The 22,410-nt window shown below is 52.0% G+C and overlaps 1 protein-coding gene across 5 annotated transcripts in view; it reads left to right on the plus strand.

The window, feature by feature from the left end:
* The window catches only part of LOC102900020, a 369,137-nt gene that overhangs the window by 23,221 nt on the left and 323,506 nt on the right, over positions 1–22,410 (plus strand). Inside the window, exon 1 of one of the 5 annotated variants that reach the window (XR_006592289.1) lies at positions 15,400–16,143. The exons of the other annotated variants lie outside the window; for them this stretch is intronic. The gene's annotated coding sequence lies outside the window, so the exon portion shown is untranslated. Of the gene's footprint in view, positions 1–15,399; positions 16,144–22,410 lie in introns of those variants that run through there. 5 annotated transcript variants of the gene reach the window in all.

Raw genomic sequence — 22,410 nt, forward strand, 5'->3', positions numbered from 1 at the left:
CGGGTTGAGCTGTTCCCCCAGGCCCCATGCACGGAGTTGCAGCTCCCTGGAAACATTTCTTTTCCCCGTTTTTTTCTGGCACGTGGATTTCTCACCCCACCCCAGACCAAGCATCTCAGGGGCCATTTGAGTTGAGCCCTGAAGGAGCATCTTACTGTGAAGCATGTCTCAGTTGGGAGTGGAGAGGAGGGGAGTGGAGGGGAGGGGAGAGGAGTAGGGGAGTGGGAGGGGAGCCGAGGGAGGGGGGCTGGTGAGAGCAGAAAGCCTAAGACCCTGATCTTCCTCCCTCCCTGACACCTTTTGTCTTCATCCTGGCCCGATGGCCCCCTCTTATTCCCCCCAGGTCCATTGTCACTGCCCGTAATCCAGGTTGTTGGTGCCTAGTTAACCCTCTTTGGAGGTCTGATTCAGTGGTTGAGCAATTTTTTTCTACCCAGTGACCAATTGAGGACACCCAAAAGTGTTTATAGGCCCACTTTTTGTTTACCCGTTCAAAATGAAAATAGCCATATTGATCCCACGGCCTGGGGTGGGCAGGGGGTGGCGAATCTCGTCACCACTTTGATTCTACACTTCATTAGACAGAAGGCTGTTGAGAATGGCCAAGGCTTTCTGGCCATTAGCACCTGGGCACATTTCAGCAGAGCGGAGCCAACTTCTCTCCCCTTTTCATTCTCAAGGTAGACCTCAGGCCGAAGGAATCTCACTGTTTCTAGTTCCTCATTGTACAGATGAAGGAAACTGAGGCCCAGAGCAGATGTGACATTTCCCGAGGGAGAGACTGTAAGGTTCTGCTCAGGTGAGACATTATTATTGGTCACAACAACAACAACAACAACAACTGTAACAATAATAAGAAGAAGAAGTGGCAATGGCAGCCCCAGAGTGTGAGGCTTTGGTTTTTCAGCCAGGATGGTGAAGCCTGGTGGCTTCTCTCTCCAGCAAGGCCTCATGAGGCCTGTGGTGTTTGTATTTCTCGTTGGCTAGGGACGGATTTTGAAATTTAAATGATAAAGCAAACGAGCCCTGTTTTCATAGAAGCTTCAGAAAACTTGTGGAAACCTCTGCGCAGTGTTTTTGGGAGCCAAGATAGGCCCCGTTTCCCTTTCACCGTGGGCAGAGAGGGACATTAAGGACAGTCCGTCGGTAGAGAGTGAATGACTGCATTCATCTTGATTAAGCTCAGTGAATTAACGAAAGGATGATGTATGTTCTACCAAACTCACCCTTTTATGTATGTGCTTGTGGCCAATTTGTCTTTGCTCGAAATGGAAAGCTGACAAGATGGGCTATTTTTTCCTGTTAAAAATAATTACACGCCAGATGCCGTTCCAAGTTCTGCGCCTCAACCAGTTAAAGATTTTTGGATCTTTTGCCCAGAATGCCTGTTGAGAAGGTAAGCTTGTTAGCATCCGAGCCAAGTATAATAATAATGATTCAGGTCAGGGACTACAAAGGACTCTGTGATGAGCAGAAAAATAATTATTGCATATAATGAAACCTTTTAAATGTGTATATCGGAGGTAGGGTGGCCCCCGCAGCAAAGACTTACGTTACAGCCGTGGAGTTAAGCCTCCATCCCCCTCTGAGTCTGTTCTTAGAAGCCAGCTCCTCTCTCCCTGGCAACCACAGCTTCCCAGAAACCCTTTCTGATAAAACAGCTGCCAGTGGGCTTCAGACGGGGAGGACTTGAGGTGTGGCTTCCAAGGCTCCGTTTTTGGCCGCGTTGCGGAAAGACGGTGACTGCTCGGGGCGAAGAGCCTGCTTTCTGGAGCCTGACTAGGGTTGACTCTGCCACTTACTAGCTGTGTGAACCTGCACGGGGGTCATCACTTTCCCACCTGTGGAGCGGGAGCCGGGAGCCGGAATGTGGCCTTGGCAGGGCTGGGGCACAGAAGGGACTGGAGGGGAGATGTGTCAGGTGCTGCATTGGTCTCCTGGGGCTGCTGTGACAAATGACCACAAACAAGGTGGCTTCCAACAGCGGATGTTTATTCTCTGATGGTTTTGGAAGCCAGGAGCCCCAAGTCAAGGTGCCAGCGGGCCATGCTGTCTGAAAAGGCTCTGGGGAAGAACCTTTCCTTGCCCTTTCTAGCATCGCATCTGGTGGGTGCTGGAAATTCTTGGCAACCCCTATCTTAGGCCATCGTTCTCATTCCCGCCTTCACTGTCCTGTGGCCTGTTTTTCTGTGTACACACCTCTTTTTATAAGGACACCAGTTGAGGGAGGTGACCCCAACCCAGGGTGACTTCATCTTAACAAGTTACTCTGCAACGACTCTATTTCCAAATCAGATCATGTTCTGAGGTTTTGGGGACACGTGAATCTTGGGGAGACATTATTCAACCCCGTAGACGTGCCTAGCGTATTATTGCAGGTAACATCCTTGTGGATGACAGCATTTGGTAATTTTATGATTGTCACTTATCAGAGGTACGGATAGATATTTTTCAAAGAAGATGGGAGCAAGCCTGGTTATTTGAGGAACAGAAGGAGGGCCAGATGGCAGAAGCTGAGTGAGGGGGGTGGCCGGACTGGCAGGTGGAGAGGAGGCAGGACGGGATCAAGCAGCTGGCCATGTGGAGGGGTGGAGCTGGGGGAGCCATGTTGCTTTTTCACACGCGAGAGCCCTGATTGCCTGGTGCAGTGGTGGCCAAGCGAGTGGACAGAAGAGGGTGGTTCTAGATCCTAGGATTCCTTCTTTGTTTCTTGCCACTTTGGGCATTGGTCTCTGCCTTGCCGTGTCGCCTTGGTTGATGAGTGTCACTTGGGTTGAGAGGAATGAGGACAAGGTGGGATGCTCTAGAGTCTGTGACAGCAAGGCAGACCCCAAGGCCCATGAAGTGAACTGTTTTCATGGCCTCTGCGCTCGAGTCCTGGCTCTGTCACTGGCTAGTTGCACGCAGTCCCCTGGGCCCTACTGCGCCCGAGGGAATCCATGGGCCGGTACTACAAGGGTTGTTGAGGGATTCGGGTCAGATTCCATAGGGCAGTTTTGGTCAATAAGCAGACATTCCATAATCCTCTTTACTTTAGGACAATCCTGCCCCAGGACTCAGAAGGATTGCCTGCATTCTTGTCTCGAAACTGGAATGCAGTGCAGTGGCGGTGGCCCCAGGGGAGTGGGAGCCTCTCCCCATCCTGCTCCGGGCTCTAGCTCCCCATCTAGCTCCGGGGAACTGCCAGCGCCCTTCTGCTTGCTGGCCCCCGTCCCCCTCCCACCGTCACTAGCCTGGACTGGGCTGGCCCTGGCTGGGGCAACTGGACATCCATGCCATGACAGATTATTTTCTAGAAACCACCTGCGGATCGCAGGCTCACACAGGGCGGCAGGGGTTTGGGTCCACATGGCCCTGGAAGGACATGAGGACGGTCCCTGGGGGGACACACCCGTGTGTTGGCTAATACTGTCAGTCGTCTGGTCCAGTGCTTCTTCGACTTTAGTGTCCTTCAGAACTGCGTGGTGGGTTCCACGTGGCGTGGCCAAGCCCCTCTGCCCCCTGGGGGGTGAGGGTGAGGTCTGACGACTGGGTCTCTGACGAGCTCACAGGTGACACCCAGGTTGAAGGAACTTACATCTCATTCTGAGTGCCATGGTCTAGTCCAGTCTCCCTCCAGAGTCCCCTCCTCTCTGCCTCTAACGCCACCGCCCTCCGTTCGTGCCGCCATCACCTTTCACTGCCCGTACACGGTATCTGCCTCGCTGGTCCCCTGCTTCCACTGTGGCCCCCACCCGGGAACTGGCAGGGTCCTATCACGTGGTCTGCTTACGCCCTCCCCAGGCTCCCTAGCCCAACCCCCTATGCCTACGAGGCTCGTCTAGGTGCCCTCCCGCCCAGCACCCTGGCCTTCCCTTAGTATCCTTTCACCCTACTCTGCATGCCCCAGGACCCTTGTGTGCTTGCTGGCCCCTCCTCCTGGAACATTCCTCCCTCAGCTGTTTGAAAGGCTGGTTCCTGTTCCTCCCAACTTGGGTCACCTCCTCAAGCCACCCCGTCTAATAGGCCTGTTCCCCAACCTCCCTTATTCTCCGTCACCGGATGCTGTGGTGTCCATCACAGTGTGGAAAAAAAAATGATGCATTTCACTTCTTGGTTTTGGTATGGCTCCTCCACTAGTGATGGGGTTGGGGGGGGGGGGCTGTGACTTTCTTCTTCCTGTTCTCTGTGTGTCTGACACTTTGTGGGTGGCTAATTAGCGTTCCTGGATCAATGAAAAGTGAATGAGGGCTTGAATGCAGACTGTGGAGGGTGGAGCAAGGCTGAAACCACGTAGTTGGAACTTCTGAGTGACTGCAGGTGAAGCCTGTTCATTGTGGAAGGAAGTAGAATACCCCTGTTGGAGCTGACCAGAGCTCCATAGTTCCAGAGGCTGGATGTGATGCAGGAATGCTGACTGCTGAAAATGAGATAATAGCTCATGGGGCTCTTAGGATATGCCAGGCACTGCTTTACATGATTAAACTTCCGTTTCACAGAGGAGGTGACTTCGTAACCCAGAGAGGTTAAGAAACCCACAAACAATGTGCAGGGGAGGCTGGATTCGAACCTGGGCCCCATGTCTGCTGGCTTAAGTCCTGCCCTAAGTTGAGGGAAGCTGTGTTGGTAATGTCCTCGCATTTTCTCGCTTTCACAAAGTCCTCTAGGTGGACAGGCCGTGATCATGGGTGGTTCTGGTTAGTCTTCACTGGCCTATCTCACACCAGAGAATGTGGACTCAAGTCCATGGGCCAGAAGCCAGGCCTCCTGAGGTGAGTTATTTAGCCAGCCCTCTTTGGGGTATGTTCCTTTTCACAGCTGACAAACGCTTCCCTCCCCAGGGTGGCCATCTGGTGCCCACAGGAGGGCCATGGATGAGCAGGCTGTGGAGATGGCACTTGGTTTCTGGTGCAGCCACCAGTTGGGACAGAAGAGGCTGGGGGCCCAAGCCTTTCCGGCGAAGGGCTGTGGCCTTCAAGTGTTCAAGCAACACCTCTCAACCTTGGAAGAATGAAGAAAGGTTCCGGGTGGACCTCAGCTGCTGCCATGGACATTTTGTCATTTAAGCATATATTATTTTGAATGCTAGAAATTAAGGGGACATTTAGAAACTTCCAGATGGCTTTGGGAACCATTGCTCTTGGAAACTAGACTTTTGAAAAATTCTTTTGGTGTGTTGTTTTTAGGAGGCTGTGGATAGCTTTGATGCATGTTATTTCTGTATAATTTCTTTGGGTTTTCTGTGTCAATCGTTGTGTTTTATAAAGGAGGAAAAGGGCTAATATTGATCGAATCCTCCCGTGTGCGGGCAGAACTGTTGTTACTCTCACTTTTGTCTGGCTGTTGCTGAATGATCCTGTGGTGGGGCGGAGGCGGTGGGGGGGGGGGGTGCTTATGGTGGGGGAGGGGCCTCCTTGCCTCCAGCCTGGATTCAGACTGTCCCAGCATTCATAATCTTGGAGCTGCCAGATGTGACGGGCCCATGCACAGCTTCCTTGATTTAATTTGCTGTTTCGGGTGGAGTTGTGGATATCAGATGTAATTTGAAAGGGGTGTGACTATTCATGAATTTAAAAAATATGTGGGTACGTACGTCACATAGGTAGTCCTATATATTGTCCCAATTTGCATGGAGAGTAAGGGTGGTCCTCTGCAAAGCAGTTGTCTTGGGAGGCCGTAGACAGATGCCAGTAATGTGGCCTGTGCTCAGAAAGTGCTGGGAACATATAGTTTGAAGGTGTGTCATTTGGAAGAATGTTGAGGAATTAAAGCAAGTGACCCAGCTCACACCATGTGGGGGTGAAAACAGGATCTGACTTGCAAGACAGTAGGAATAACAGCTTCTGTTTGTTATTGAGTGCTCATTAACTGCCAGGCACTTTTGTGGGCACTTTCTGCCAGTTAACTGATTTCACCTTCATAACAGCCTTGTGTTCCGAGTGCTGCCCATCACTGTCCCCATTCTACAGATGAGGAAAGTTGAGACACAGAGAGGTTGACTAACTTGGCCCAAGGTCGCCCAGGTAATGAAAGGCGGAGCTGGGATTTGAACCCCCGGCAGTGAGGCTCCACAAGCCAGGAACTTAACTGGTTAATATACCAAGGATGGGTCTGCTTTTCTTGCAGGTCTTATAAATAGGCTCTGAAGGTCAAGTGCAAAGAAGGGTTTGTTCATTTATTTAAGGAACATTCCTGAGTCTCTTCATGGTTTGTCAGACACTGTGCTGGGTGAGGGGGTTAGAAAGAAAATATCAAGGGATCCCTGTCATAGGCTGCATGTCTGTTCAATGTCTGCCTCGTCCACTCCTGTGGGGGGGGGATGGCTTCCTCCTTGAGGCGAGGCCAGACCATGGGACATGCTCTGGCCAATGAAATGGGAGTAGAAATGCGTCACTTCTAGGGGCGCCTGGGTGGCTCTGTTGGTTGAGCGTTCGACTTGGGCTCAGGTCGTGATCTCACATTCATGAGTTCGAGCCCTGCATCAGCTTGTTGCTCTCAGTGTGGAGCCCGCCTCGGATCCTCTGTCTCCCTCTTTTCTCTGCCCCTCCCCCACTTGTGCATGTGCGTGCTCTCTCTCTCAAAAATAAACGTTAAATGTGTGTGTGTGTGTGTAAAGAAGTGTGTCACTTCCAGGTGACAGCTTTAAGAACCATGGCAGTACAGATGGCCCCCACGATGAGGAGGACAGTACTGAGCGGAGCCCCCATGGCCCCTTGATGGATGGGCCTGAGGCATGAGTCAGAACTGACCCTGGAACGTTGAGGCCACTGTGACCTTGGCTTGACACAGCCTGTTTCCACACTCAGAAATCACGGTCAAGTGAGGCGCTCCATGCGTGTTTTTATAGTGGGACCACATTTGGGACAAATGTTTGACTTCCCAAAGTGATGGCATTTATTTAAAACCACATGCATGTGTACGTACCACTCTGTCACCTCTGTGTCCGACCCAGATTCCCTCCATTGTCATGCCCCCTCTGAACATAGTTGGGTGACACTTCCCAGTAGGGAAAAGTCATCTTTCCCTTAAAAGGCAGATTTCTCAAACTCGTGAACTTATCTGCCCAAAAGATTACAGAAATAGGTCCTTGGGAGTGACTAAATATATTCAGTGTTTTTCTAGCTTGGAACTTGAGTCCCCACTCCACCCCACATATGCATGCCATTAAAAATAATGCATTGGAAACTCACCCCAGCATTTACCCTTCAGAGACATAATGACAGCTTCCATTCTCTTCTCAGTCTGTTTTTGCTTTGTGCCAAGCCTTCTGCAGGCAGGGTATCGGGTTTTCGTGGTAGTCCTGGAAAAATTAAAGATGGTTCTCCCCGTGTTGTAGATGAGGAAACTGAGGCCTCTGAGATGGAAAGTACCTCGCCCAAAGGTCATGTGGCTGGTGAGAGGCTCAGCAGGGATTTGAAGCCACCGAGCCTGATTCCGGTCGTCCTCTTGGCTCCGGTAGCCCTTCGGAGCTGCACAAGACACAGAGGAATCAAAGCACCCGCTTCAAATCGGATGGCCGTGCAGGCTACCTGTACCCCCCTGCTGAGGCTGGTGGTTTGCAGTCAGGCAGGCTGCAGTATTTGCAGACAGCTCGCTAATCCACAAGGCCATTCAGGCTCTGGGTCTGGACAGGGGTCCTCCGAGGCAGGGTCTGCCTGCGTAGGCCAGAAACCGGAAGGTACTCTTTCGAGCGGGGACTGGCATGTTGCCGTGTTGGGTAGATCCCCCGCACCTAGAGCAGAGCCTGGCGTGCAGGAGGCACTCTAAGTCCTTGCTGATCCTCTGACCGTCATAGATCATGAGCTCTGCCTTACCTGTCTGTTAGCAAATCCATTCGGCAAGCATCGAACACTCTGATGGCCCTGCTGTAGGCACTGGGAACATAAGAGCAAGCGAGACAAAGTTCGTGCTCTGAATGGAACTTAAATCTGGAGGGGGAAGGACTTAGAGTATGTTAGGATGTAATTTGTGCTAGGAGAAAAATAAAGCTGAGCCAGAGGGCTTACGGAGGGCCGGTGCTCAGAGAAAGCGGTCGGTGGATGAACCAGGGGGTGGGCGGCTGGGGGAAGAGCGCAGGCAGACGGCCCTGAAAGCGCCCAGGTGGGTCATGAGGTGGTTGGACGAGTCAGGGTCATGGTGGCTCAGCCGAGGAGGGTTAACGAAGGGACCGAGGTGCGGGAGGCGTCAGGCAGGTCCAGCCCTGGGAAGGCGGGGAGTATTGCCAGAGCTCGGGAGGAGAGACCACTTCGCAAGGCTGCAGTGTGGAGGGTTCCAGCCCCTGCCACGTGGAGAGGGTCCCATAGTTCCTACTCTGAACTTTTCCTTCTTCTGACCTCCTGCTGGTGCCTCCCGTTGACTGAACTCAACTGATAGCCACGTGCACGTGGGCGTGATGGAGCCCCTAGCATCCACTTGCTGGGCGCAGAGCTGTGGTGGAGAGGGGGTAGATTGGAGTGGGGAGAGCGGGCAACAGGAGAGGAACCCAGGGAGCGAGGGGGTTCTGTGGCTGGAGAGGAGTGAGCGGATGAAGGAAGGATAGGAAGTGAGTTCAGGGAGACCAGGAGTCCACACGACATGGGGCCTTTGGGCTGTATTCGGAGGGAAGTGGGAAACCAGTGGAGGGTGGGAGCAGACGTATTTGGTGTCGTGGATACTGGCATCAGGGTAATGTTTCTCTCTGCAGTGGGTGTGGACAGGGGCCCGTTAGGGTGAGTGCTGGGACCCCAGAACCAAGCCCCCGGGGAGGAAAAGGTCCTCCCCCACCTCCCCTGACGGAGGCATTTGCCTGGTCTACGTGCTGTGTGCCAGCCAGCCCATAAACCACAGGAAAGAGAGAGGAGCAGGGAGTCTCAAAAGAGGATATTCTGGAACTGTTGATAATCAGATCCCATTGTAAAGTCACGCTTTGAGTTACAGCATTGTAATCTTTGTTCCAGTGGAAAACTTTTACAGATTGCCCATCCCGGCGAGTCCTGAATCCTGTTTGGTTCTCAGAAGGCCTTAAAATAGTGTGGAATGCTGGGAGACGGGCTCCGAAGGGGCAAAGGTCCAGCGCTCACTGCGCTGGCCACACCTTGGTGGGACAGCCCTGGTGGCGCGGGGACCTTCTCGTAGCGGGGCTCTGCAGAGCAGGGCACACAAAGGCTTTCTCGTGTGCTTGAGGTCCCCCAAGAGGCTGGGGGGCAGCCCAGCCAAGGCGTGAGGCATCGCCTGGCATCTTCTCAGGCCACACCACGCCGAGTCCCATGTGCTGAGCTGGTTCTCACAGGATGCCCGGGGGGCGGAGGGCACACTCGTGGGTCCTGGGTCCATCTCTGGTGGGACAGTGAGTGAGGAGAGAGGCCTAGGGCCGAAACCGCTTCCGGTTCTGTCCCATCCCACCCCTGGAGCCAAGTAGACCAGGGAGACTTAGCTGCCTGAACTCCTTCCCCAGAGCTTGCTCTGGAAATGGATGGTTTGGGGCAAAGTGTTTGAGCCTTGGTCTCCATCCCTGTAAAATCGGGACAGTAAATATCAAAGGGCTGTTGGGAACGAGGCAAGGTTCCTGACACATAGTACATGCTCAGTTAATTCCCTAAGAGCCAGAATCAGATCTTTATTCATCTCTCATTGTCCAGGAGGAAAGGGAGGCAGATACTGTTAGCCCCATTGGATAGGAGTTCAGGTGTCTGACATAGAATCCAGGTTTTGACCCCACGCCCTGTGTCACTAGATAACGACTTCATACCCCGTCATCTGACCAGAGAGATGTACAACTACATTTCTATTTGCAAAGGCATGGTGGTGCATTTTTACATGTTTTTAAGTGGCTTATTATTGATTATTATATTTTCTTCATTTTTGTTTTATTATTTATTATTTTATATTTATTAATTTTTTTAAGTTGTATGGCCCTTTAAACTTTTATGGGAGTGGTTCACGTTTAGATCCTTGGAATTTTCTGCCTTTCCTATTACCTTTTATCCATTTTGGGTTTTTAAGACAAAGACTAAAAAATTGTTTTGCACAGTTGTTAATTTGTTAACAATTTGGATTTGTTAACGCCCTGCTTCGGGGCAGCAATTCTGGACTCTTTATGAAAAGGCTGTGTCTCTGGGACACAGAGTACTTCTCCCAGGCCCAACCCCGGCCCTCCTGAAGGTCCTCTGTCCTCTCCTTCCAGAGAGGGCCAGGCTGGGCTTGCAGTCACTGGGGTGCTTCAGAAAAGACGTGGTTTGTCCCCAAGCTAAAAAAGACTTGGTTTGTCCCCAGGCTGATGAATTAATCTTAGAACGCTGACATCTTGATCCAGTTTGGTCACTAGAAAGTCATGGAACCCCTCAGTCCTTCACTGGGCACCGGGGGAAATTGGGCCAGGTGGCATCCAGGGGTCTGCTCAGTTCCAGACTTCCTAGAATTCACATAGCAGAGAGCAGGTGTCCCAGGTAGAGGGACCAGGCCAGAGGACTCTCTCTGAAACCTTCTGTGATAGGCCCCAGCAAGTCCCCTGTCCCCTGAAGGTGAGAGCCCCAGCATCCTGTCCTGCAGAAGCGACAGGTGGGGCCCTGTCCACCACTCAGGCTTTGAGGACACAACAGGAGGTGAGATTGGGAGGGGTTTGTCACGGGCCAGGTGTTTATACATCAGACACTTTGTGAGTGGCGCTTGCTTTTTTATAAGAGGTTGGAATCCCTCATCGTCTTGGGCGTACTGGATGTGCTCACGTGGTACTTGAGACGAGGCCCTTTCTTTCCAAAGTGTGGCCTCAAGGGCCGAGCCTTCTGAAGCCGCTCAGTCCCGGGCAGGGCGTTCTTCTTGTGCCTCATGGTTCCTTTGGGGAGCCTGCTGGCTTCTGAATTATCGACGCATGTCTACATTATTAAAAGGCTCTGTTTGCGTTAGTTAGCAGAATCTGGGAAGGCTGTGTGGGGAAGGCATTCCTGATGTGGCCTCATGAAGGGTCTGAAATAACAAGTGTGAAGCCGTGGGGAGAGCTGAGGCCGCTGTTATTTGAGACTACTTTTTGGGGCTCATGCGTGTGGCTCCTTTCTCTCCTCTCCTTTGCCCACGAGGCCTTCTGAACACAGCTCTCCTTCTCCCGTGCTTCTACAAGCCACACAACCCTCCCACAACCTGCAGTCCTCTTTGGTTCTTAAAGATGAATCTCAAGTGCTGCTTCCCCCAGGAAGTCCTCCCTGACTTCCAGATTGAGGACAGGCTGCCACAGCTGTCCTTCTCATCCACTAGCATCAGCGTATCTGTCTCATCCACTGGACTGAACTGCTTAGGGACGAACCACAGTGCCTGGGACAGTGCCTGGAACCTAGCAGGTGCTCCGTTTGTGTGGGAAAAGGTTTCTTAAAGGAGATGGAGTTGGAATTGAGACCTTTGTAGGGATGATAAGGAGTGGGTGCGGGGAAGAGAGTGTGTGTTATGAGGGAGGAACTGCGGTCTGAAGCAGAGGCTTTATTGTGGATCCTGACATGGTTCCTATCCTTAGAGCTGATGGTCAGAGCGAGGGCTTGGGGGAGACGGTGTGGTAGGCTGATGCACTCATAGCCTGAGTTGAGGAGTGGTCTTGAGTCATCAGAGAAAAGGAGGACCCTTAGGACTTTTGAACTGGCATACCCCAGGATACAAAGATTGTGCCTTTGCTGGGCTGGCTGGGCTGGAGGGGAGAGGGTGAGGGCGGGGAGGGGCAGGAGGACATTTAGAAGCCCTTGAGAGCCGAAGCCAGGTGCATGCTGGGAGGAGAGGAACGGATGGACAAAGATCTTATTGGAGTCTAGAAATTTAAGAGCACCAGCCCTTGACCCTAAGCATATATGTAGCTGACTCAACATTGCCATTCTCTACCCACCGGATGAGGTTGTGCAAGTGATATGACCCAGTGCACTCTAGAAGCCGGCAGGAACATAAATAATTCATCAGATATGCAGATGAACTGCCCAGGGTATCTGTGGTCTTGGGGAGAATTCTTAGCAGACTCGAGATACTTGCAGAATAGAATGTTCGTTTCCCCGTCCACAGCCTCAAGGCCTGGTGCAGATTTATGCGTGTGCAAGCGATTTCCAACGTGGATGTTTCCCCGGCACCTGTGGTTTTCTCTCTTGAGCAGAATTCAAGGAGAGCTCACTCCTGTTTATTGAGACTCCACCTTCCTCTCCATCTTGAGTTTCTAAAAGGCTCTGCTCTCCCCAGGAGCCCAGGCAGGGCTGCCCGGGCTTCCCGTCGACCTTGGGGCCAAGGGTGCGTGTTTGGGGGGGGGGCACCTTTATCAGAGATGCCCATGAGAATCACCCGCCTGGGAGCCTTTTCCAAGTGCATACCCCGGAGCCCACTCAGGACTGGAAAGTGTGCTTCATTAAAGTTCTTCGGGGAATCGCGGCTTGACGCTGCTGAGCTAAATGGTCAAAAAACAGAGTGACTGGTCTTGAAATGCCAGCAAAAGGGAAGGAAAGAAAGAAAATGAGGTAGAGACATTCCCCTCCCCTCGCACTGTAAGAGCCAGTTCCACGGCTGTCGGTGTTCAAGGCCTTGGTTGGCCTCACGCTGTCTTTGGTCCTGCCCTCCCTCTCAATAGACCCCACAGTCTTCATTCTTCAGGTCTCCTGGAGTCTCCCCCTGCGTGAGGCTTCTTCCTGGCGAGGTCCTTTTCTCTCTGCACGTCTCTGCACGTAATGCACAATATTGGAGGTCTCGGCTGAGTCCCACCTTCCCTCCAGGCCCTAGCCACAACCCAGTCCTCCTTCTTACCCCCCTCATGTGTCCTGCTTCCTTCCTCAGGCCACGTGGGTCCAGGTGGTGCCCGCAGGTGCTGGCCCACGGCTAAGGGGACAGCCGGTATGTATGAGGCAAATAGGTCTTCCAGATGAGGACGGCTCCTGGAAAAGGAATCTCGAATGGCACTTAAACAGATGATCTACCCAGTGGTAAAAAGAGAAACGTGTATCAAAAATGCCACTTTTCCCTCTGAAGATCATATACCGCACGGGGTGATGATGTACTCTATCATTGACAGAACTGCTAAGAAATGTCCACTGCTGAAGAGAATATAAGTTTTTGTAGCTCTTTGGCAGGGTCTGCTGGCCATCTCTATCCAGGCTTCGGATGCACATGCCCTCTGACCCAGTGATCTCGTATTGAGAACATTGTGCCCCCCTTATCTGCTGGGGGACACATGCCAGGACCCCTAGTGGATGCCTGAAACCCTAGCGCTGAACCCTATATAGACTGTGTTTTTTCTTATATATCCTTAGCCATGGTGACGTTTAATTTAGAAGTCAGGCACAATAAGAGATTAACAACAATAACTAGTAACCAAATAGAATGGTTAGAGTAATATACTGTAACAAAAGCTATGTGAATGTGGCCTCTCTCTCTCTCAAAATATCTTACTGCAGGGTAGTCATCCTTGTGACACTGTGAGGTGATCAGGTGCCTCTGTGTTGAGATGGAGAGGGGACGATGCAGGCATTTTGACGTAGTGTTAGGCTACCGTTCACCTTGTGACGAGCAGTCGGGACCAGGATCATCTGCTTCTGGATCCTGGTTGACCTCGGGTAACTGAAACCTCAGAGAGGAAGCCATGGAAAAGGAGGCCTACTGTATTTCCTCTAGGGATACACTGTAGATACTTGTGTGATATGAACCATGTTTAAGATTCTTCATTTTTCTTTTTTTTTAAATTTTTTTTTTTTAATGTTTATTTATTTTGGGGACAGAGAGAGACAGAGCATGAATGGGGGAGGGGCAGAGAGAGAGGAAGACACAGAATCAGAAGCAGGCTCCAGGCTCTGAGCCATCAGCCCAGAGCCTGACGCGGGGCTCGAACTCACGAACTGTGAGATCGTGACCTGAGCTGAAGTCGGACGCTTAACCGACTGAGCCACCCAGGCGCCCCTCTTCATTTTTCTTTAACATTTTCACAGTAACAAAACATAGGGAGCAACTCAAATTATCTGTGAGAGGAAGGCTGTTTGCAGTAAATGATGGTCGATGGTACAGCACGCTGGGTGTGGAAAAGGGTAAAGAACTGTGTGCACCATATGTACAGATCTTGGGATGTATTGTTGCAAAAAAGAAAATTGCAGAATAGCGAGTACTGCTTGACACCTTTTGTGGAAAAAGCGTCTGTGCGTGGAAGGGAGGTAAGAATTTATATGTGGCCAAATTCTATGAGGATGCACCAACACAGGGCAGCCTGGGTGTGTGGGGGGCAGACTGGGCAGAGAGAGAAAGTGGCAGGAAGGAGACGTTTCGCTGTGTATCTTTGGATGTTATTTGAATGTTGTACCATATTGAATGTATTATCTATCATACGTTTAAGAAATTCATGACCGGGGCGCCTGGGTGGCTCAGTCGGTTAAGCATCCAACTTTGGCTCAGGTCATGATCTCACAGTCCCTGAGTTCGAGCCCTGCGTCAGGCTCTGTGCTGACAGCTCAGAGCCTGGAGCCTGTTTCAGATTCTGTGTCTCCCTCTTTCTCTCTCCTCCCCTGCTCATGCTCTCTCTGTTCTCAAAAATGAATAAACGTTAAAAAAAAAAATTAAAAAAAAATCCATGACCTTCTCATGGTTAGGTTGGGATTATCGGTTTTGGGGAGGCAACCTGTAGTGGCAGGGTGCCATTTTTTTTTTTTAAATCATATCATTAGCATCAACATGGCTTATACAAATCCCAGTAGAGGGAAATTTGCAAAATACTTTGCTCAGTACTTCTCAAAACTGGCAAGGTCTCCAAAAACAAGGAAAAATCTGTGAAGCTGCCACAGCCAAGAAGATCCTTAGGAGACATAATGACCAAACGTACCTTGAGGTCCCCGGGTGGGCTCCTGGACAGAAGGAGACATCAGGAAAAGACTAAGAAAATCTGAATCACGTGTAGACCTCGACTCGTAGTAATGTATCAATATTGATTCATTATTTGTAAGAAATCATCATATTAAATGATAATAGCAGGGGAAGTGAGGTGCAGAGTATATGGAAACTCTCTTTACTGGCAGTCTTTCTGTAAAATCGAAAACTTTTTTTTTTTTTAATTTTTTTTAATGTTTATTTTATTATTTTTGAGACAGAGAGAGACAGAGCATGAATGGGGGAGGGGCAGAGAGAGAGGGAGACACAGAATTGGAAGCAGGCTCCAGGCTCTGAGCCATCAGCCCAGAGCCCGATGCGGGGCTCAAACTCACGGACCTCGAGATTGTGACCTGAGCCGAAGTCGGACGCTTAACTGACTGAGCCACCCAGGCGCCCCTAAAATCTAAAACTTCTAAAAATTTGTTGAAAAGTAAGTGGTGGGGCACCTGGCAGGCTCAGTTGGTAGAACATGCTACTCCTGATCTCAGAGTCGTGAGCTTAGCCCCCACATCAGGCACAGAGATTCCTTAAAAAAAACAAAACAAAACAAAACATAAAAGTAAGTGGAAAACCTTCGTGGCCTCATTTGATTCTCTCAGTAGCCTACGAGTTGTTCCTGTCTTTCAGACAAAAGGCCTGAGGATCGGAGAGGTTGCAGATGTGCCCAGGTGCCCACGGCTGGTACCTGGTGGAATCCCAGACGTGGCACAGCCTGTAGGTGCAAGTGGTGCCACGCGGGCCTGGAAAGGACTTCTGGGATGTCGCTGAACACATGAAGTGAAGTCCTAGCCCAGTGTGTGGAGGTGGGGTTGGAGACACAGCTGGAGGTCAGATGCCAGCTCCCCCCTCTGCCCCCCCTCTCCCCCCCATGGAGAGTCTGAGTTGCCGGGAAAGGGATGGCAAACGGTCTCACTCCCTGGGCCAACCCTGATTGGTTGGGTGGCTGCTGAGAGCATGTCCTGGCTCAGCAGAAAGCATATGTGATCATTTATGAGGTTGTCAGGGACGAGGGAAGGGGGGCCGTCGGAGAGCAGGCGGCAGATAAACGGCTGAGACCCGGGGACCCTGGAGGGGTTCAGCCTGGCAGAGCTGGGCCAGTGAGGCAGCCAGGCTGTTTTCTGTTCCCTTCCTTAGACCTTCTCGGGGTCTCTGTAGCGGGGGTCTGGGCGGTTTGTGGACGGAGCGGAGGTAAAGCCATGGGTGGAAAATCTCCTGGGCTCCTCCTAGGCTTGAATCCTTTGAGTCTCTGAGGATGAGGCAGAGGCGGCTGCCTTTCTGAACAAGGTGTTCCCAGAGGTGGAGAGACTGATTTTCAGTCAGATCAAGGTAGGATCCTGCGGAAATTCCCAGGGCCCCGTCCCAGGGCACGGGTGTCTTCTTCCCCAAGAGGTATCTGTCATCACACTCCTGGCTGGCTGGCAAGGTAATGGGGTGGAAGAAGAAATGGGGACACTGAAACCTAAGAAGAGTAAGATGATGTGTGCTGGCGTGTGCCTTCACGAGGGTGCACATGTGTGTACATATGGGCAGGGGCTAGGGGCTTGCATGGCTGTAGTGTGTGGGGCACTGGAAACTTCTTTAAAGGGAAGTTAGGCAAAGTTGAGCCTCTCTTGAAGGCCTCCTGATGGCCAGACATCCAATTTACAAAATAGGTAACTGGGGAGTAGCTCTTTGGCATTGAAAAGGAACCTTTAATTTGTAAAAGATTTTTATTTATTTTATAAATATTTATTTTATTGAGACTTGACTTGGAGCTCAGGCCACATATACCTGTTGGCACACACCTTTGTGCTTTTGTTGATGATGTCCTGTTCCTGGTTCAGGGACTCTAAAACTGGGGGCACTTGGCTGGCTCAGTCGGTAGAGCATGCAACTCTTGATCTCGGGGTTGTGAGTTTGAGCTCCACATTGAGAGTAGAGATTGCTTAAAAATAAAATCTCTAAAAAAAAAAAAAGAAGGACAAGATATCTGGTAGTAAAAACAGCCGATGTTTATGTAGATTACCAAGCACAGTGACTTGTCTCATAACAGCAGTGGTGTGGATCGGTGTAGGGCTGGCTTTGCAGATGTTAAGAATGGTCACTTAGCCTGATCTCCGTGGAATGCATGGCAGTTTTGAGAACACATAATGAGTGTCTAAGTGGGACTGAGCAGTGTAAGACTGATACGTGAATTTTGTCTTTCAGTCTCTTGGGTAAACTCAGTGGTGGGTCAGAGTCTCTTTGTCTTAAATTAAAAAATGCTGTTATAGAAAGTTTCTCAACATTTTGTATTAAAACAAGACTGCAGAAGAAATAAAAACAACTCCCCAAACTCACATGGGCAGGTAGAGAAACTCCTAAATTTTAAATATAAAACTTTTATTGGGGGGGTGTTGTGAATAATTTACTGACTTATTTTTAACAGTAGCCTCTTCTGTTAAGCGTTGGTCTAGTTGCCACATTTGGGGGTGAGTACCCTTTCCTGGTGGTTTTTCCCTTTCTTTGGGGCTCACTTTGGTCGCGTGGGAAGAGAGAGGGCCATGTTTTTGGATAATCCTGTGTTCCTAATCCAGACTCCATCCCACACTGTGCAACCTGGTCACTTAACCCGAGAGGAGGCCCTCATGGTCCTCATCTGCCCACTGGAGATGACTCTGTGCCATATGCACCTTATGGGCTTCCGGTCAGACTGCAGATGCCTGGCCCAGGCACATGATTGGCATTCAGTCCATGGGCTCCAGTTGGGAGCAGATGCATTCTGGACATGGCCCTTCTGCCTTGAGGGAAGGGACACAGGCCAGAGAGTGTGGTGAGGGTCTCAGCGGTAAGTGACAGGAGTCGTTACTTAGCCTCAGCCTTTTGGGAGGGAGAATGCGGACCAGAGCTCAGGAGTCACGGGCAAGACTGGATCCGCTACAAGGCAGGTTATGAGGCTCTCTAGGTCCCTGGTCCTCCATGCAGGGGTGAGATTGGGACAAGGGGTCACATGAGCTCTTTGTGCTCTGCCCCCGTTCCTCAGTGGACTGGCTTCATTGGAGGAGCCTGTCGTTTCTCTGGCCCGGATCTCTCAGGCTGTGACCCCAGTCTCTCCTGCGTGGAGGGTAGTGGAGGGTAGTGAAGGCTCATCGAGATTTCCTGTTGCTTATCGCTCAACCGCACTGCCCTTCACAGGGATGACCCAGAGCCTGGCTGCCTGTTGGCTGACTACCTGTGATTTTGGGTAATCCTACGCAGGCTCGGAGGCGCTGGGGAGGCTGCCTCGATTTCTGGTTTTAGACTTCTTGGAGCTGAGTCGCAGAGGCAGTAATTGCTGTGATGAATTGTGCGTTCCCTTTGCGTACAACCTTGAGTGATGCGGAAGCGGCTGCCGCTGGAATAGAGCAGGTCTGCGGTTACCGGACTACCGGGACAGGTCGTGGAGCCACGTTGCGCTAACTCTGTGGTCCGGTGCGAGGGGCTGTGAGCCCAGCGGAACGTTGGAGAGACACCTGGGCACTTGGATGCGTCATCTGCATTCTGCTCAGCCCATCATCCTCTGCTCGGAAGCTTTGCCGCCAGAGGCAGTGAGGTGCAGTGCTTAGTGCATGGACCCTGGTGCTAGCCTGCCTCAGTTTCAATCTGGCTGTGTGATCTTTAGTATAACATGAACCTCTCTGTGCCTCAGCTTTCTCATCTGTGACATAACACTCTCTCAAAAGGATTTGAAACGAGTTAACACGTAAGGCAGACAGTATAGTGTCTGCCCCTCAGCGAGGCTGCCCTGAGGATTAGGAAAGGTAAAGCCTTTGGCACAAATTAAGGGCTCAGTAAATGTGAGCAGCTGCTGTCAGACCTTTGTTCTGGTTACTGAAGCCTGCCCTGCACCCTCCTCCCTCCCCCATCCCCATCGCAGCCTGGTACCGGCCCAGCTCACAGTTCTTGCCACATGGAACCTGGCTTCTCCCCTGTGGCACTGGGGCCTCCTGAGGGCAGGGCCCCAGCGTCTGGGTCCTTTCTGCTTCTATAGTGTCTCGTGCAGTGTCCAGCTGCGTGGAGGAGGTGCCCAGTAAAGTGTGACCGAGTGCGACTGGCTGGTTAGGGTTGTTGGGAGAACAGGTTCCCTCGAGCTGTCTGGACTGCAGATTAGAAGGAGCCAGTAGCATGAGGCCATTGAGCACATCCCATTTGCAAGACCTTCTGTCGGCCGGAGCCCAGAAGTGGACGTGAGAGTTGGACAGCAGGGCCTCCGGGACCTGGGCTCCAGGTGAGGGGGCAAGATAGAACCTCTCGCAGGACCAGTAGCATCAAAAGCCAGCGCAGGAGCGAGGGGGCGCCTGGGTGGTTCCGACGGTTATACGTCCAACTCGTGCTTACCAACTCAGGTCATGATCTCATGGTTCGTGGGATGGAGCCCTGGGTCGGGCTCTGTGATGACAGCGTGGAGCCTGCTTGGGATTCCCTCTCTTCCTCTCTTTCTGTGCCCCTCCCCTACTTGCATGTGGGTGTGCTCTCTCTCAAAATAAATCAATCGATAGATAGATAGATAAACAAATAAACTAAGAAAGATAGTGAAAGAGTGAGTAGGTGAGTCAGTGAGAGAGTGAATAGGTGAGTTGGTGCCCAGGAGAATACCATGCAGGGGAAAGTGAAAGGTTGGCCTCCAGGCTCCTGGGAGGGCTGCCTGGAAGAGGTGGCCCGTGTGTGTGTGTGTGTGTGTGTGTGTGTGTGTGTGTGTGTGTGACAGGCTTTTTTGAGAGGGCAAGTGGAGCGGTGTGGGGGGGGGTTCTGCTGGTAGCCGCTGGGGTTTACCTAAGGGGCCTGGCTGCCGGGGAGGACCCCACTGTCCCAGGGCTGTGAGGCAGAGGCTTTCTGTAGCCGTGTTGTGTGACCTGGAATACTGGAGTAGTAGTTGTGACTGAACTCTCTAAAAATGAATGGGGAGCAGGAGGGAAGAAGGGAAGGAGAGATTGCAGAGGAGGAGGAGGAGGAGGAGGAGGAGGAGGAAGGAGAGAGACCCGTGGTGGTGGGAGGCGGGCGGCCCCATGCTGTTTAAGCCTCTGAAGGCTATTTAGAATAATCTACCCCACCGATTCTCACTGTCCCCGACCTCCCTCCTGCTCTACCTTTTATCGTCCTACAAGCCCATCATTTCTCTTCCTGGATCTTCTCCCCCCAGCCCCGGAAGCCAGGGTGCCGGCATCCCAACCATTTCCTGCCCCATCCCGGTCACCCTGTGCAGGCATGACCTCACCCTGTGGCCGGGAAGCTGGGCTCCTGTTCCGCCTGTTTACTCTGGCGTTTGGACAGGTCGATCACATGCTGCCCCGGGATGCCAGCCTCGTGAGTCGAAGGCAGTGGGTACAGGCGGGTGGGAGGGGGCATTCCTCTGGGCTGACTCACACCCAGCTGGGCTGGCATGGTACCCCTGTTTTGGAAGCAGCTCTGGGGCTCTGGGCCAGCCCAGCTCTGCACTGGGGTGCTGAGTCATTGCCCCGCAGTGTGGCTTCTGAGTCACAGGAGCAGTCCTGTCCTCAACAGCAGGCTCTTTGTGGGACCCTTCTGGGCCCTGATTGGTGTTCGACCACTCTCTGCCATTGGCCACCCTCAAGGTCTTGCCCCTTGATTGCTTTAGAGGCCCTGCCCAGATCACTTTATAGGCCCCGCCCAAATCAGCTGTGCCCCTTTGAGATCCAGAATCCTAGAGCTTGACTCAACAGGCAGCAGCTGAGTTACGGGAAAGGGAAAGAAGTGTGGGCAGAGAAAGCAAGCTGGGGCGGAAGTGAACCAGCAGTGTTGGGGAGGTGGGGGCAGGGGGCAGGTCTCAGGTCCTGACGGGCCACAGGAGGCAAGTCTCCTGTGTCTTGTGTATTTTGTAGGCATCTTGCAATGACCTTGCAATGACCTTGAAAACCCACTTTGCTACTCTGTGGCAGTAGGTGCAATGGTAACATCTACGAGTTGACACTGTGCTGCTGCCTGCTGTTAATTCTGCTCTAGGTTCATGGCCATCGGGCGCCGTCCTTATGCCTGTTTCGTGGTTGAAGAAACTGAGGGTTTAGTAGAACACCCTTGCTCAGAGTCGCAGACCTACAAAGTGGCCTGTTAGGGATTTGACCTCAGACCTCAGTTCTCTCTCTGAGACTCCCTCATTCCAGTTTGTTTCCTTCCCTCCCTCCCTCTGCCCCTCTCTCTCCCTTTCCCCCCTGCTTTTTTTTCCTCTCTGCCTCTTGGCTGCCAAGGTCTTCCCTAAGGATGGCAGCTGTCAGCCTTGCAGGAAGCCCACTATTAAAAGGAAACAAAAGTGTCATTAGGAGCCCTGCTGTCGCTGTGGATTGAGCCTGCATGCTGCCCTGAGGGCTGGACCGCATTCGCAGGGCTGAGAAAGCAGCTGGAGGCCTTGACCGTGAGGGCCTCTGAAAGTTCCCTCTGGGAGCTGGGGGTGGGGATGGGGCACGGTGTGAAGAAATTGGGTAGCTCTCTGACCCGGAGAGGAAATCAGTGTCGAAGCTGCTGGGTGCTGGAGAAGGGTCTTTGGCCTAAGAGAAGCTTTCTAGGGTTCAGGTTCTAGACGTACCCCTTTTAGGGGCACCTGGGTGGCTCAGTCGTTTGAGCACCTGACTCAGGTCATGATCTCGCGGTCCCTGAGTTCCAGCCCCAGTCTGTGAGTTCCAGCCTGAGTTGGGCTCCGTGCTGACAGCTCAGAGCCTGGAACCTGCTTCCTCTCTCTCTGCCCCTCCCCTGCTTGTGCTCTGTCTCTGTCTCTGTCTCTCTCAAAAAATAAATAAACACATTAAAAAAAAATTAGATATACCCTCCTTTAGTCAGTGACTTTGGTGGGTGGCAGGGGTGGGGGAGGCTTCATTTCTACTGGTCTCAGTTGTCTGCTCCATAAAGGGAGTAGTGTTTCTAAAGCACAGCCCCCACCTCTCCTGGGGGCGGGGACATCTGCTTGGGGCTGAGCGGATTGCAGCCTGCATTTGTAGTGAGTTTCCTAGGTGAGGCTGGAGAACCCCATTTCCGGGTGGCCCTGACTTTGCAGGTAAAGCCTCGGAGTTCTTCCGGGGTCCAGGTGCTGAGCTGGGAGCCTTTCAGCAGTGGTTTGCAGGGCCTCAGCCCCACATGTGGCTGTGGGCAAAGGGGTGAGACGGATAGGGTCTTGGTGGGCCTGAGCTTGAAGTCCCTAAGGATACACTCCATCTACTTCTTATAGAGAGTGGGATTTCTGGCCTCACTTGGGATGGGCGGGGGTCCTGCCGGCACATGGCCACACTGGCTGGGGCTGAACCAGCTGCTTCTTGCAAAGGCCTCTTTCCGGTCCCCAAGATGCCTCCCTTCTCCCTCCACCCCCGCCATGGAGACCACGTGGCCTCCACTTACGATCTTGCTCACTCTGTTATTTTTCCTCTAGAAAAGAGATGTGAAATATTTATTACGCCCACCTCACTATCAAAAGTAGCAGAGGGAGAACAAAGACTTTCTAGAAAGATGGGAGTATACATTTCTCTTCCTGGAAGCATTTCTTATATCTGCTCCTGACTCTGGATGCAGACCAGAGGACTGGGAAGGCTTTGGAGGGGAACAGGAGTGGGTAGGCTCTGGCTGGCTTGTCAGAATGGCTGCGAAACATGGCAG

This window comes from Felis catus, chromosome F2 (assembly GCF_018350175.1).
Source record: "Felis catus isolate Fca126 chromosome F2, F.catus_Fca126_mat1.0, whole genome shotgun sequence".
Lineage (NCBI taxonomy): Eukaryota > Metazoa > Chordata > Mammalia > Carnivora > Felidae > Felis > Felis catus.